General features: G+C 34.3%; 1 pseudogene; it reads right to left on the bottom strand.

Annotated features, from left to right (window-relative positions):
- Positions 1–2319: 2319 nt before the first annotated feature.
- On the bottom strand, positions 2320–14720 carry LOC149177905 (FT-interacting protein 7-like; annotated as a pseudogene).
- Between the last annotated feature and the right edge of the window lie 1650 nt (positions 14721–16370).

Here is a 16370-nt window from a genome sequence, read left to right as displayed (position 1 = left end):
TATGAATTGATGTGGAATTTTATTTTATGAATTGATGTGGAATTTTATTATTGGTCTTATCCAAAGATGGATGTTATGATCTATAGATTTATTAGAATTGGATTTTTCTATTTCACATTTAACCATGAATTTTTTTTTCGGCGAATAGTTAATTTCTTGTAATGGTTAAAAAGAAAATCTCACATTCTCGTTTGATGGTCCAAATTTGAGAAATTTCAACAATCAGCCTTATGCGCATCACCTTGTCTTTACATCATAATGGATGTATCTTAAAATGCTTGCATTTATTGGTTCTTTCTCTAAATTTTATTTTTGGCCACATTCAAGGTACTTTCTCTAACTTTAATTTTTGCCCACATTTAGGGTAATCAAAATATATCAAAGTTTTAAATAGGTAGGGGTAATTATGAAGGTTATATATTTATTTTTTATTAATTTTAATTATATATATATATTAAATTAGAAAATGTTATTTAATTATTAGTATACAAATATAATATGAATTAAGAGTGATTAATTTTTTTCAGTGCTAATTTTTTTAGTGTAAAATATGAAAAAAAATTTCATCTTTCTCATCTTATGATAGATTCCAATGAATCTTAGTAGTTCTCTATATGGTCATTTTTCATTGATTAAATTGTATTTTTGGATGCTATATTGAATGGATAAACTTGTTCAAAAAATCTTTGTTGGCTTTCCATAGAAAAACAAGTACTTAAAGATTATGAACAAACTTTCAACTATTAAAACTTATTTTTTCAATTTTAAAATAGTATATAATATACACATAGTTGAAATTAAAATATTTTAAATGCATAGAGACATTTTATATGGTGTCTTGATTTAACAGCAAAGCAGATCTCCTAGACCAAACTTCTTCTCCGACTATCTTCAAAAGGACGAACACAATAGACCGCGAAGCTAAGACACCAATGTCCCAAGAACTAGAAGAGATGAAGGAGATGCAAAATAAAAGAAGGTTGAATATCGTAGAGAAAAAAAAGAAAGCTACAGCACCATTCTCGCTAAGAAAGACAAGGAGCCAGATAATTAAAAACTAAGAAAATTATGGGTCTGATAGACCAATTTGGTCTCAGTGGACGTTAACCACCACCACAATCATCATCATCATCATTAAATTTTTTTTTTGTTATTAACATATTTTTAAGTATATGCATGAATATTAGTTTGTAATAAAAAGCTAAATTGATTTTTTCGTTATTATGAATAGTTTTAAATGTCACATATTAAGTTTATATTAAGAACTAAATCAATTGCACATGTGCCTTTTGTTATTTTTATTAGAAAGTACTTCATATTTTTTATTTTATTTTTTCTATTTTCAATTAATTTTTTTTAGACATTGAATATTTTGTTATATACAACATTAAAATAGTTTCCTTTAACATTTTTCTTTTTATATATAGATATATGTGAAGTTGATATTGACATAAATTATTTGATATAGATCCTCAAATAGTTTACATAATGTTGAAATATTTTGGAAAAGTGTAAAGTTTAATCATGTTACTAACTTTTTTTTTTTTTAAAAGTGTTAATTTTTTTAATGAAGAGGTTAGTGTTCATTGGATTATGGAATGGGTAAGAATTTCTTATTAGAAATAATCAATTTTACGTCGCAAGGCGTTCCTCTAAAATAAGTCTCTCCCATGCTACATGTGTTGTTGTGAGACGTTGATTTTGATGTTAGACGATTCAAATAACCTCTACCAACGGATCAAAAAGTACAAGAATTTTCAGTTACAATTCAGTAGGATCATCTTCCTCTCATTTGGGAGCCTCACATTGGTTTTTTGTGGTGTCTTTCGAGACCGGTCGACCTAAGCCTCACTTCAGTCTCTCATTTCGAGTGGCTGTGATGGGAGGGTTTCACTCTGCAACTCCATCTTTAAACAATAAGCTCATCAATGCTCCAATGACCTCTTCTTCTTGGGATTGCAGGCTATTTGCGACTGCCTTGATGCCACATCCACTCAGCGACTGATTTTTTGATCCATCATTTGTTCTCAGGTACAATTTCTACGTTAATAGGGTTTTCCTTTCAATGGTTAGAAGCGACAGTTTCCCAGGATTTTCCTTTCTGCTTCACAGGCTTGGAGGCTGTTGGGGTTTATTTCCTTTACTAGGTAATTTGTCAAAGAAACCCTCAATAATGGTCACATGGTTCCTGCAAAATTCTCTTGATTAATAGTTCAAGTATAAATTGTCACTTTCAACCACTTATTTGTTGATTATAGGCACACAATTGCTATCGAGTTTACCAGAAACATGTTGTATCAAGAATAGGGCATTGTGTTCCTAATACTTGTCACAATCTATGGTTAAAGGAACAATGTACAACATACATGAGATAATGAAACTTATAGCAATGAAAATGTCAGTAGAATGGGGATCTCTCCAAGTAAGAAAAGCTTGAATTCTCTCCCCCTGTGTATCAAAATCACCCAATACAGTCTGTATCCTTGCAGCCAAAATCCTTAATTGATCATATCTCGTTGTAACAATTTTAGAAGCCTCAGAGATCTATAATGGATCAAATTCGTCATCAAGTTCGTCGTGATCAATGACATTTACATGGGAAATTCGTGTATCCATGTGCAGTGACATCCTAGGTCAAAACCTATAGGGCCATTCACCAATGAGAAAAATGTAGCAGACAACTGTTGGTACAATGAGTTCTGAGTACCAAACCAGGACAAGGAAGCAGAATGCACTAAAATTATTATAATGGGATTCCTCCACTGACATATATCATCAACCCATTTAGAAACAAATGCAACTCCATTGAGAACATTCATAATTCTGAACCAATTAGCCTTACTTCTCCTCTTGCTCCACATATTAGACTTTGTATCCAACATATATTTCACTAATTCCTATCTTAAAGGTGGCTCAACATGATCTTATCTCAATCCAACAATATTCATTGATGTGTTTCTTAACATGTCTTGCTGACTTAGGCTCAAGGGATGCAAATAATTCATCTTAGGAAATAATGGTTGAGAGTAAATATGAACAACATCAAGCAAAGAAGAGCAGGAAAAATGCACTGAGAGTTCAATTTCTCCCTTTTTTTTCACACGAAAAAGTTGGAGAACCAACAATGGATAGGAATTTCTATAAACTCGATTGCTTTCCAGTGTTGAAATGCGAATCCACACTTTTCCAATGAGAACATCTTTGAGTGACGAAGAATTCTTATCTAAGTTGTTCATGTATATGTGCCAATTATCAAAGACCCCTAAGGTTAGAACAATGCACGGGTCATAAAATTCCCCTCTGTATTGCTCATTCTAGCTCGGGTCAAATCTATCAATAATTTATCTCATTCTAACCCAATTTTTCCCATAATTTTCTACACAACAGGCATCTGTTGTACCTCTTCCTCCTTTTTTTTCATAGGTAACATGCTTTTCGCTCCCAAAATTCCCAATTCAAGCACACCTATAGATGGTTTCCATAACTGTTTAGCAGTTGGCCTTAAATCACTGCCTAAATGGGAAACCTCATCCATTACACGATATCCCCAATCAAAACACAAGCATAGATGAATTCTTCCATGATACTTAACATTTAGTTTTCAATTTGCTTTTTCTCCATTGAACCACCTTGAGCTTACCATACGGTAATCTAGTCTCCTTTCAATTGGATTTAGTGAAACTCTGGTTTGGCCTAAGTCCTCCACATACTTGTTACCACCATTACTAGGTCGATCCTAAACCAGTAACATATGTTGTTCCTTAAATGGTTCAGTTGCAACAAAGATCAAATCTTCATTCCAAAATGGGATTGACAAGGTTCTAGAATTAAAAGTTCTAGTCCTCAAAACCTTTATACCCAACTGCACACTCACTTTGAGCTCAGGAAAATTTATCTTTTCAGGAATCTCAAGTCTTGGGCTTCAATTACATTGACCCTTAGATACCATAATTTGGGGATAAATATACTTTTGATCTTGTATTCCTAATACCTCCTGTATCAGACTACCAAGCCTTTGGGAATGTTTCATCTGCCTGTGTTCCCATCCAAACTGCAAGCATAATATCACCTTTGACTCTACCATCACCTTCCAACCTAAGCCATGAAGGTGCCAAAGGGATGTCTGGAGGAACTCTTGTTGGAACCTCCAAGAGATCAAAGTAGACTCCCCCAAGGAAGTCATCCCATGAATTTCTTCCATCCCATACAAAAATCTCCATGGCAGGAGCTGATTGAAGTATGTCTTTGCCAAAGGCAAAGACATGCTCCCATTCAGGATATGCAGTGTTATGAAATTTTCGTGTTCGAACAATTTTGCCTCCCACTCTCATTTTTACAAATGGATAACCTACATACCCTATAACAAACCAAATATTTCGAAACCAAAATTAAACTTACCAAACTATGAAATATTCCACAAGTGTTTTTGAGAAAGGAAACTGACACATTATGCCTAGATTCTAAGTAACAAATGCATAGGGACAATAATTTAGCCAACTTTCTTAGCCCTATGGAGTCCTTACCATGCCAAAATTCTTACCAACATAATGAACATCACTTCATCTCTAAAGAATATCAAGCCAAGAAAATACCTATAATTTACCTATTTAGGAACAAGATTTTGAATCATTCAGCATGAACTGTATTAACTAAGAATATTATTTTCTTGAAAAATAAACAATGAGAAACCCCCTAAGCTAGAAAATTCCATCCCTTATGACATCTCTAGAAAATTTACCCATGTTCATAGATTTGAAATATTCTCTTAAAGTGACTAGTCTAGTGTCCTATGGAGATCAAAATTCATCGCTAATTTGGAAACTAACTACAGTCTATTACAATTAACTTGAAAAATCCTTGCAACCTGAATTTAATTTTCTAAAGAATGCTAAATATCATCAATAGAGGAACCATCCTAGCATACAATATTTCTCTATGCATGGCTGAATTTTTTTATTACAGTATAGTGTGAAAATAAATCTCAAAATAGAGCATTACCTGTAGAATTTCTGGATGGAAGTGCTCTTGCCTTCACAATTCTTACAAAAAGACATGCCATTTTCTTAACCAAATAATAAGTATGCCTCTCATTGTGGTTTGGATAAGAACTACCCAAATCCTTCATGAAATATTTTGTAGTCATGATTGATGGCTAGGCCATGGTTGGTCTCTCCAAATGATGCATTGCTACTGATGCTAGGTGATCCACTTTTTATACTTCTTGGGGCTTCGTGGCTGTTTCAGTAGTCTTATCTTCTGTAGGTGGAGGTGATTCAGCTTGTGGTGCTTTTTCTGGTGGAGCCTTCTAGGAACTTCTCTTTTCCCAAAAAATGACGACGTCTACCCATAGTTCTTTTCTTATCATTGCAAACCTCGATTTCGAGTTCCTCATGAATCATTGTTGATGTATCACTTACAGTAAATTCCAATTTCTCATTACAAGTAGGATTCAGATCCTTATAGTTTGTGTTTATATGCTTGTGCTTTCACAAAAATCAACCTTCACAAATGGACTTGTTGATCCCTCTCCATCCTTTGGCATGAGGTTCTTTGCATCTCGCACCCCCACAATTACTTTTGTTGTCATCATTCTTATAGGACACACTTACCTCTATGATAAAAGCAAGGGGTTATACATTAACAGAGCAAGAGTTGCTACAATTACTCTTCTATACCAATTTCAATTCTTCTTTAGTCCTATGCACCTTTGCAAGTTTTTCCTAGAAAATTATTAAATGAAGTTTGAAATAAACAATGGAAAGAATTCCCATAAAAAAAGTCCTACCAGAACTAAAATACACAAGTATTCTCTTAGAAAGCTCAAAAACACCCAAATTATCTTACAAGGGATAATCAATCCTAACAAACCAGATAACCTAAAATACTATGTATTAATATTTCAAGTATATAAATTGTCACTTTCAACCACTTATTTGTTGATTGTAGGCACACACTTGCTATCGAGTGTACCAGAAACATGTTGTATCAATAATAGGGCACTATGTTCCTAATACTAGTCACAATCTATGGTTAAATGCACCAGGAAACCACCATGTGAATAATCAGGCATTTATATCCTGGTCCAGGATCGAAAATTATTGTCATGTGACCCATCAATATGCCAAATGAATAAATGTCACTAAGACGCTTCTCAATTCTCTTGAAGGGAATATAATTCGTGGAGAAATTATTGCTTTCAAGCAAAATTTTCATATATTTATAACTAAATTCTAGAGTATTTGACTCATCGGAATGAGAATCACAGGACCTCAATCAAGTTATATTTAACACACGCCTGTGACATCTAGAAACGTATCCTAGAGAGGATTGTTGAGCATGCTTTAAGGATGACACCAAGGATCCTAAAAATGATCTTCTGAGGCCTTTTAATGGATAAAGCAAAAGCTTCCTTACTTCACCTACTCTCACCCGCCATGAGTTTCTCTTCTTTTGATCGTGGTTGCAAATTGATCATTCTTCTTTCTGGGCCTCTTTCACTTGCTCCTTGTTTTTCAACTTGTGAGAGGATCCTAAGTATTTGAATCTAGCCGGTCGCGATCGATGAAATAAAGGAAACACAACCAAGGATGTTGACACCATTGATGATGAAGATTATCCAAAGGAGGAGCAAGAACGAGAAGACGAGATTTAAAAACAATTTGTTACTAGTTTTTAATTATGTGCCTAGACATTTCCCATTTTCTACCTTGCTCTTCCTATTCTTCTTATACATACCAATCAGGAGTCGAGTGTTTGGAATGAGAATTTCGTTTTGTGCAGTGTATTATTTCTTGCGACTCACTATAAACACATTTAACACAGTCCAACCATAAATAATACATGTCAAAAATAAAAGCCAAGAAAATGCAAGTAGATTGTATATGCACATGTACAACCATTCAAAGCAACCACATGTCTTTGTAGATTGTTTACAAAGAAATTAAATGCAGCTTAACATTGAATCTGAATTTTATTATCAAAATCATTCCATCATCATTATTCATCTATGATCTTCCTTACTTGTTTCCTTTGCAACATGATGTGGTGCAAATGAATAATAATTTTTAATACAGATTTCAAGTATTAAGAAGAGATATCCTCCAGGAGCCCAGTGAATGCCTGCACAACGTCATTATTTATAATGATCTCGCGGTCCAGCAGAATCCCTCCTGTATGTTTCCATGATAGCAACAAGTTGGTGAACATTTAGCAAGCTGGTGATTCCCGACTTAAACAAAGGATGGAAGAACCACATGACTTTGACATGTAAAACTTTGTTACCCTACCCCTTTTAGACTCATAAACGAGACCATGCATAACTGCATTTGAACCTATATCTAATAAGATTCTTTTAAGATATTCATACAGAGCATCTTCTAGTGGCTATTAAGCATTACGAAAGAAATGCAAACTCATTCCACTCATTATCTAGTTACTAAATATTATGTAAGAGAACAAAACTCAGAAAACATATCTTAATTCATTTTTCCATTTTAGAATGGAATGAACAATGAGTTCAATTTCTACCATTTTTTTCACATCAGAATGATAGAGAACCAACAATGGACAATAATTTATATAAACTCGATTTCTTTCTAGTGTTGAACTGTGAACATCTTTGAGCGCTGAAGACTTCTTATCTGAGTTTTTCATGTAGATGTGCCAACTATCATAGACCCCTAAGGTCAGAATAATGCATGGATCATAAACTTCCCATGTGTATTGCTCATTCCAGCTTGGGTCAAATCTATCAATAAATGTTCTCGTTCTATCCCATTTCCGCCCATACTTTACTAAATAGTACACAAATGTTGTACCTCTTCCTCCTTTGGTTTTCATAGCTAACATGTTTTTGGCTCCCAAAATTCCCAATTCAAGCATAAATATATATGGTTTCCATAACTGTTTAGCGGTTAGCCGTAAATCACTGCTTAAATGGGTGGCCTCATCCATTACATGATATCCCCCATCAAATCACAAACGTAAATGAATTCTTCCATGGTACTTAACATCTCGCTCTCCATTTACTTTTTCTCAATTGAACCACCTTGAGCTTACCATACTGTAATCTAGTCTCCTCTCAATTGTATTTAGTGAAATTTTGATTTTCCCTAATTCCTCCACATCCTTGTTACCACCGCTACTAGATCAATCCTCCACCAATAACACAAGTTGTTCCTCAAATGGTTCAACTGCTACAAATATCAAATATTCATTCAAAATGGGCTTGATAAAGTTCTAGAATTAGAAGTTCTAGTCCTTGAAAACTGTATACCCAGTTGCACCCTCACTTTGAGCTTAGGAAAATTTGTCTTTTCAAGAATATGCAAGTCTTGGGATTCAATTACCTTGACCCTCAGATACCATAATTTTGGGGAAAAATATACTTTTGATCTTCTATTCATCATACCTCCTCTATCAGATTGCCAAGCCTCTTGGAATGTTTCATCCGCCTGTGTTCCGATCCAAACTATAATAATAATATCACCGTTTAGATTCTCTTCCGGATCCATCGCATAAGGATTCTTTTCCATCGACGTTTCGAACCAGCAACGATGGTTCATCTTCAGGATGTGCGAAAATATTGAAAGACTCATCTTATTTTTTCTATATATATAGAGATGCTTAGCCAACAGATATGATTAATTTAATAATAATAATTATTTATTTATTTAATATATTTAATTAATTTTTCCTCATTATATTTGTTTTCAATTAATTTTTTTTTTATAATGTTAATATTAATTGTTATTTATTTTAATTAGTTTTAATTTTAGTTATTATAATTATTAATTTTAATTTTGATTATATAATTATTTTAGTTACTAATTTTTAATTGTTATAATTATATAGATTTCATAATTGTTTTATGCAAATTTTAATTATTTGTTTATTTTAATTAATTATAATTGTATTGATTGTATTTATTATGATTGTTTATTTATTTTAATTATTATTCTCATTAATTATTAATTATTAATTTTTATTTGTTAATTGTTATAATAATATTGGTTATAGTTTCTTTATTAATTGTAATTTTTAGTTTTAATTATTAATATTAATTAAAACTAAAAATTACAATTAATAAAGAAACTATAACCAATATTATTATAACAATTAAAAATTAAAAATTAATAATTAATGAGAATAATAATTAAAATAAATAAACAATCATAATAAATACAATCAATACAATTATAATTAATTAAAATAGCAATTAAAATAAACAAATAATTAAAATTTGCATAAAACAATTATGAAATCTATATAATTATAACAATTAAAAATTAGTAACTAAAATAATTATATAATCAAAATTAAAATTAATAATTATAATAACTAAAATTAAAACTAATTAAAATAAATAACAATTAATATTAACATTATAAAAAAAATAAAAAAATGAATTGAAAACAAATATAATGAGGAAAAATTAATTAAATATATTAAATAAATAAATAATAATTATTATTAAATTAATCATATATGTCGGCTAAGCGTCTCTATATATATAGAAAAAATAAGATCGGTCTTTCAATATTTTCGCACATCCTGAAGATGAACCATCGTTGCTGGTTCGAAACGTCGATGGAAAAGAATCCTTATGCGATGGATCCGGAAGATAATCTAAACAATAATATCACCATTGAATCTACCATCACCTTCCAACCTAAACCATGAAGGTGCTAAAGGGTTGTATGGAGGAACTAATTTTTGATTCTCCGAGAGATCAAAGTAGAATCCCGCAAGGAAGGCATCACTTGAATTGCTTCCATCCTATACATAAATCTGATTAGCAAGAGCTGAATGAAGTGTATCTTTGACAAAGGCAAAGATCTGGTCCCATTTAGGACATACAATGTTATGAATTCACCTGTACAAGCAATCAAAGCAACTGCATGTCTTCGTAGATGGTTTACAAAGAAATTAAATGCAGCTTAATGTTGAATCTGAATTTTACCTCCAAGAGCCCAGTCATTTCTTGCACAACCTCATTATGTATAAGGATCTTGCGATCTAGAGGAATCCCTCTTGTATGTGTCCATGATAGCAACAAGTTGGCGAACATGTAGCAAGCTGGTGATTCTTGACTTAAACAAAGGTTGGAACAACCACGTGACTTTGACATGTAAAAGTATGTTACCATGCCCCTTTTAGACTAATAAACAAGACCATGCACAACTTCATTTGAACCTAAATCTAAGAAGACGGTTTCAAGCTATGCATACAGAGCATCTTCTAGTGGCTCTTAAAGATTACGAAAGAAATGCAAACTCATTCCACTCATTATCTAGATATTAAATGTTATGTAAGAGATAAAAACTTGGAAAATAGAGCTTCATTCATTTTTCCATTTTAGCATGGAATGAATAATGAGTTCAATTTCTCCCATTTTTTTCACACCAAAACGATGGAGAAGCAACAATTGATAGGAATTTCTATAAAATCGATTGCCTTCTAGTGTTCAAATGTGAATCCAAACTTTTCCAATGAGAACATCTTTAAGCACTGAAGACTTCTTATCTGAGTTGTTCATGTAGATGTGCCAACTATCAAAGACCCCTAAGGTCAGAATAGTGCATGAGTCGTAAACTTTCGATGTGTATTGCTCATTCCAGCTTAGGTCAAATCTATCAATAATTGTTCTCATTCTAACCCATTTATACCCATACTTTGCTTCATAGTAGGCATCTGTTGTACCTCTTCCTCCTTTGGTTTTCATAAGTAACATGTTTTTGGCTCCCAAAATTCCCAATTTGAGCACACCTATAAATGGTTTCCATAACTGTTTAGACGTTGGCCGTAAATCACTGCTTAAATGGGCAGCCTCATCCATTACATGATAGCCCCCATCAAAACGCAAGCGGAGATGAATTCTTCCATTATACTTAACATCTGGTTCTCCATTTATTTTTTCTCAATTGAACCACCTTGAGCTTACCATACTGTAATCTAGTATCCTTTCAATTGTATTTATGCAATTCTGGTTTGGCCTAAGTCCTCCACATCCTTGTTACCACTGCTACTACGTCGACCCTCAACCAATAACACAAGTTGTTCCTCAAACGGTTCAAATTCTACAAAGATCAAATCTTCATTCCAAAATCAGCTTGACAAGGTTATAGAATTAGAAGTTCTCGTCCTCAAAACCCGTATACCCATCTGCACCCTCACTTTGAGCTCAGGAAAATTTATCTTTTCAGGAATCTGCAAGTCTTGGGCTTCAAGTACATTGACCCTCAGATACCATAATTTTCGGGACAAATATACTTTTGATCTTGTATTAATCATACCTCTTGTATAGACTGCCAAGCTTCTAGGAATGTTTCATGTATCTGTGTTCCCATTCAAACTGTAAGCATAATATCACCTTTGACTCTACCATCATGTTGCAACCTAAGCCATGAAGGTGCCAAGGGGCTATCTGGAGGAACTCTTGTTGGAACCTCTGAGAGATCAAAGAAGACTCCTCCAAGGAAGTCATCCCTTGAATTGCTTCCATCCCATACATAAATCTCAATAGCGGGAGCTGATTGAAGTGTGTCATTGCCAAAGGCAAAGATCTGGTCCCATTTAGGATATCTAGTGTTATGAATTTACATGTACAACCAGTCAAAGCAACCACGTCTTTGTAGACTATTTACAAAGAAATTAAATGCAGCTTAATGTTGAATCCGAATTTTATTATCGAAATCATTCCTTCATAATTATTCATCTATGATCTTCCTTACGAAGTTTCCTTTGCAACATGACGTGGTGCAATTGCTAGTTAATCCTTGTGCTAACCATGCACTTGAGTTAGACAAATAATTAGCTAATTGACTGTGTTGTTCTAGACTATAATTGATCTCATAAGATTTAAATTTATTTAATTTTCTCATAGTTACCCTTTAAAAGCATGTCTTTCAGGTACCAGAGTTAAGGTCTTCTATAAAAGATAGGGGTACTTTATTCATGAGCTATCATTAGGCCTTGAAGAAGAGCCTAAACCTCATACTAATTATTAGAGGGAATTCCTAATCCCTAACAAAAAGGTTAATGCAATGTTTTCATCAAAGTAACCTAAAAATGATTAAACTTGTTATTTTCAATATTTTCAAATAAAATATTTAAAATGTATTCATATTTGAAAATTTTAGTCTAACTACACTATATGGCACTAATTATTCTTTACTATGATTGTGTGGTAAAAATAAAATATAAAAGTTCTTGTAACTTTTTAATTTGAGATTTTGAATTTGAAACTTATGGATAAACATCTACCCATCTACTTTGAATATCTGAAATATGATTAATAATATTTAGCACATATTAAATAAAATCAAAAAACTTTGTTATTTTCAAAATTTTTGAAGTAAAATTAAAAAAATTACAACTTATTTTTAACGTCAAATCTAGAAAAAGTTCATATTAACTTCCAATTTAACAAACATTCAAATTGATCAAATCTTTAAAAATACAAATCTTTTATTAAATGCAAAAAATTATTAAAATAAATTCAATAAACATGAAGTTAAATATATATCTATATTAGTATTAAGTAAACTCAAAATCATAATTTCATTTTCCATAACAAATTTTATTAAATTAATCATAATTTCATTTTTCATAACAAGTTTTATTCCTCTTAATTTAATATATAAATATTATATGTATAAATAAGTATATTTGACTATTACAATAATACTATAATAAGAATTTAAGATTAAAAACATTCGATATATATATGATTAATTATTTTGCTAGGCAACTAAACTTATTCACCGCAGGACTTACAATAAAAAATTTGATGCATATTATGGTACATGGGCAACTAAACTTTTACACAGTACGACTTACAGTAATAAATTTGATGCATATTATGGTACATGGGCAACAAAACTTTTGCACAGCAGGACTTACAGTAATTTTTTTGATGCACATTATTCTTTTTTCTTTTCCAAAGGAAAAAACGGTAACCTTTGATTAAAGAATTAATGAAAAGTTACACTAGTAGATGCAATGAGGCATTCCGGAAACTGCCACCTGGGCTCGAGTGGTTACACACCGTTAGAAGACTAACGTGCACAGATAAAAAGAAAAGAGAAGAGGAGAGTGAAAGAAAGAGGAAAAAAAACTGAATTCCGGAAGTGAGTAAAACTCACACTTCAAGTTTTTCTCCCCTTCTTCTTTTCGACCTTGCGCCACTCTCCTTGAGTGGGCTCGATCGAAGTAATGACTAACTGTGTTTCTGCATTCTGTGGGCCTGTTTCTTTGTTTGAGTCTGAAGTATCTGAGTGATGTTGCCGTTTGTTTCCTCCCATGCTTTGATCCATGCTTGTCATCTCTGCCTGTTTTTGGTGGGTCTCTGCTTGATTTGGATTGAACTGTGGAGCCTTGTTGTCTGATATTTTTTCCTTCTGATTCCCTGTTTCTGCTTCCTCTATGATGGTATCATCCTCTTCTGTTTCTGATTCTTCAACTTCTGGTGTCGAAGAGGCTTTCCTTTCCGAGGCTCTCTTCTTTGCAACATCATCTATGTTCTGCCAACCTTTGGGCTTCCTTTGTTGTGGCTTGCTCTTGTTGAGGCTTTTGCATGCATTGTATAGATGACATGTTTGTTGACATCCCCTGCATCTGAAGGGTGTATTCTCATAGTCCAAAGGTTGTTTCCACTGTGAATTGTTGAAATTTAGAATGATGCTTTCAGGTAAACCTTGGCTAAGATCTACCTCGACACATATTCTAGCAAAAGTAAAGATTCCTTTTATTTGTCTCTCTGTATCAATCTTTAACGTTCTTCCAAGGGTATTCCCTATAACTATTAGGGCCTTGGAGTGCCAGAAGTGTACCGGAAGATTATGCAGCCTTACCCATACTGGCATCCTTGATACCACCATAGTATTGGCATCAAACTCTGGGAACCATGGGGTAACAAACAGTCCCGCACTGCCCCAGAACCATGGCCCTTCATTGAGAATTTTTTCCTTTTCTTCTTCTACGAGGAAAGTTACTATGAAGAAACCCTTAGAGCATAGGTGAATTTGGCAATTTTTTGTCCAGACCGAGTGAATCCATTGGTACAATGCATCGGTTCTAGGCCAAAAGCCGTTAAATCTACAGATAACAACATTTTTTTGTAGATCTGAGAATATGTACTTTACCTCTGGTAAATCCAGAGAGATAGAAGGGCTCTCTGGCACTTGATCCACGATATACTGCCCTGGAGGTGCATTTACAGCTGTAGATTCTTTCCCCTTTGGAGGCTCTTTCCCTTTGGCTGCATCGCGGTATGTGCCTGTAGGTTTTGAGGTAGATCCCTTAGATCCACCTCGCAATCGGTGATTGAGTATGATAGTTGAGTCCTTTGCAACCCTGTAATGCTGGAGTGTGTGTTGATCCTGCATGCAAAACCCTGAAAATAAAAGGATTTGTAATGCAATTGGAATTCCGAGTTTGTCCTGGATCTCTTTTTTTAACTCCAGAATACTCATCCATTCCCAGATCTGCATACAAACGTGTCTACCTTCTGTTGATCTGATGAAGATTTGCTTCAGATCCGCTGTGTCTGCCTTGATCAAATCCCGTTTTTCGGAATTGTTTTCTGGATCTGGCGAAAACCCATTTTGCTTCTGCCTGGATCTGGCCAGATCTGATAGATCCACCCCGGTTCTACAATGTTTGGCCCGATCTGGTGTGCCATTTCCCAGATCGGGACTCCTATTGGGGCTATCGCTCATTTGCATGACATGGTCTTCGAGCCCTCTGTTAAAATGCTAGGTCGGGGTGGTAAGTGCCCAGATCTGCGCTGCAGAGAGCATAGGAACCTCAAAACATCGCGGAACCAGGTCCCTACTCCCACCCCATTCTTGATCTATGGCTCTGCCATTAAAAATCCGCCCTAGATCGGCAGATCGAATCCACGACGTACCAAAATGGGCATGGGAGCTGGCATACGCCTCTTTTCTCCATAGTCGCAGACAGATTTTCCATGCCTGTGCAGAGCGTTCTCGTATGATGGCGTATCAAGACGAGACAGGGTAAGGACCGATTGTTTTGGAGTATAAAACTCCGGACAAAAGATTTCTGGTGCCGCCGTGAGGTAATCTACCTGCACCCTGAAGGAGGAGAAGCGCACCGGTCGCAGTTTGCTGTGGTTCGACTCATAAAAAACCTTTTCATCAGCAGATCCGATCCAGGACCCAAGGGAGGCATCGAGCTCAGAGTATCCAGCGGCCAGGCATCTAGCAGATCCATAGCAGATCAGATCTTTTGGGGCCGCGGCGGCGCAGAGATTACCTTCTGAAACCCTAAGTCCATGAAACGCCTCCATCGCTCCGAAAGTCATCTCTTCAAATGCACATTATGCTTTATCACAGGGATATAAATGTATTTTTAAATAAAACACAACAATAATTATGTAATAAATCCTTAAACGACAACTATATTAATAATCACTCTCATTGGTTCTTAACTTACATGTGCAGGCGATAGAGATAATTTAAAAATTTATTTATATTAGATTGGATTTTGAGGGTTCTATATCATGTTTTAATTTTTGGGGTCTTTCGAGTGCAAAGCATTTTTATCGATGTCCGCCCTCTATTTCCAGAAACGCCACTTGGTCGTAAACTCAAATTCGAATGTAAATGTGAAACAAAATAAAAATATAATATTTAACTATATGGTAACGGGGATATTTCACTGCAACCGAGAGTGTTTTAATTGTCTAATCGCTCTAACGATAAAAGACAGGCGAGGGCCCGGGGTTGTATACTAGCCAGGCGTTGGGAAAAATTGCTAGTCCCCATTTTCCTCCAACAGATAAATTAGGCTGTAATCGTAATAAGAACAAACATTTAAAATTTTTTAGAGATTCCCAAATTAACCATCAACATATATTTTGCGATGCTTATGTACATGTGTTTATAGTGGTGCTTAGAAATCAGATAGGTATGTGCCAAAATCATGATTGTCAGTTCAAGATTGTCAGGGCAATTTTGTGCTCACCGCAGTGTCAACTGTTCCATCGAGAACGCATGATTTTACCACGGAAATAAGGACATCATGTGTTTGGTGCGCCTCACCATACCATTTCCGACGACCAAGGCAAACCAATTCACACAATTTTCATGACTTCAATGGAGCCAACTCATATTCTCATTTATATAAAATCTGACCGGTGCTCCTGAAATTCAGAGTTCTGTTCAGTAAATGGATGTGTTTTATAATGGGTTTTCCCTAAAGGGGTTCGAAGAAAGCTCGGAGTGGCATGAGAATCGTGGATCATGATTCCAGCATTACAATGGGTGAGAAGTTTGTAATTGTAACCGTTTGTTGTAACTTCATAGTTGCATCGCAAATTGAAATGGGTAGAATTGGAAAATAAT

Source organism: Pinus tabuliformis, chromosome 4_1 (assembly GCF_031772625.1).
Source record: "Pinus tabuliformis cultivar Carrire ecotype Pingquan chromosome 4_1, CPIR1, whole genome shotgun sequence".
In the NCBI taxonomy this organism is placed as follows: Eukaryota; Viridiplantae; Streptophyta; class Pinopsida; order Pinales; family Pinaceae; genus Pinus; species Pinus tabuliformis.
The sequence above is the reverse complement of the archived record's forward strand: the minus strand, read 5'-3'. Positions and strand labels throughout refer to the sequence as shown.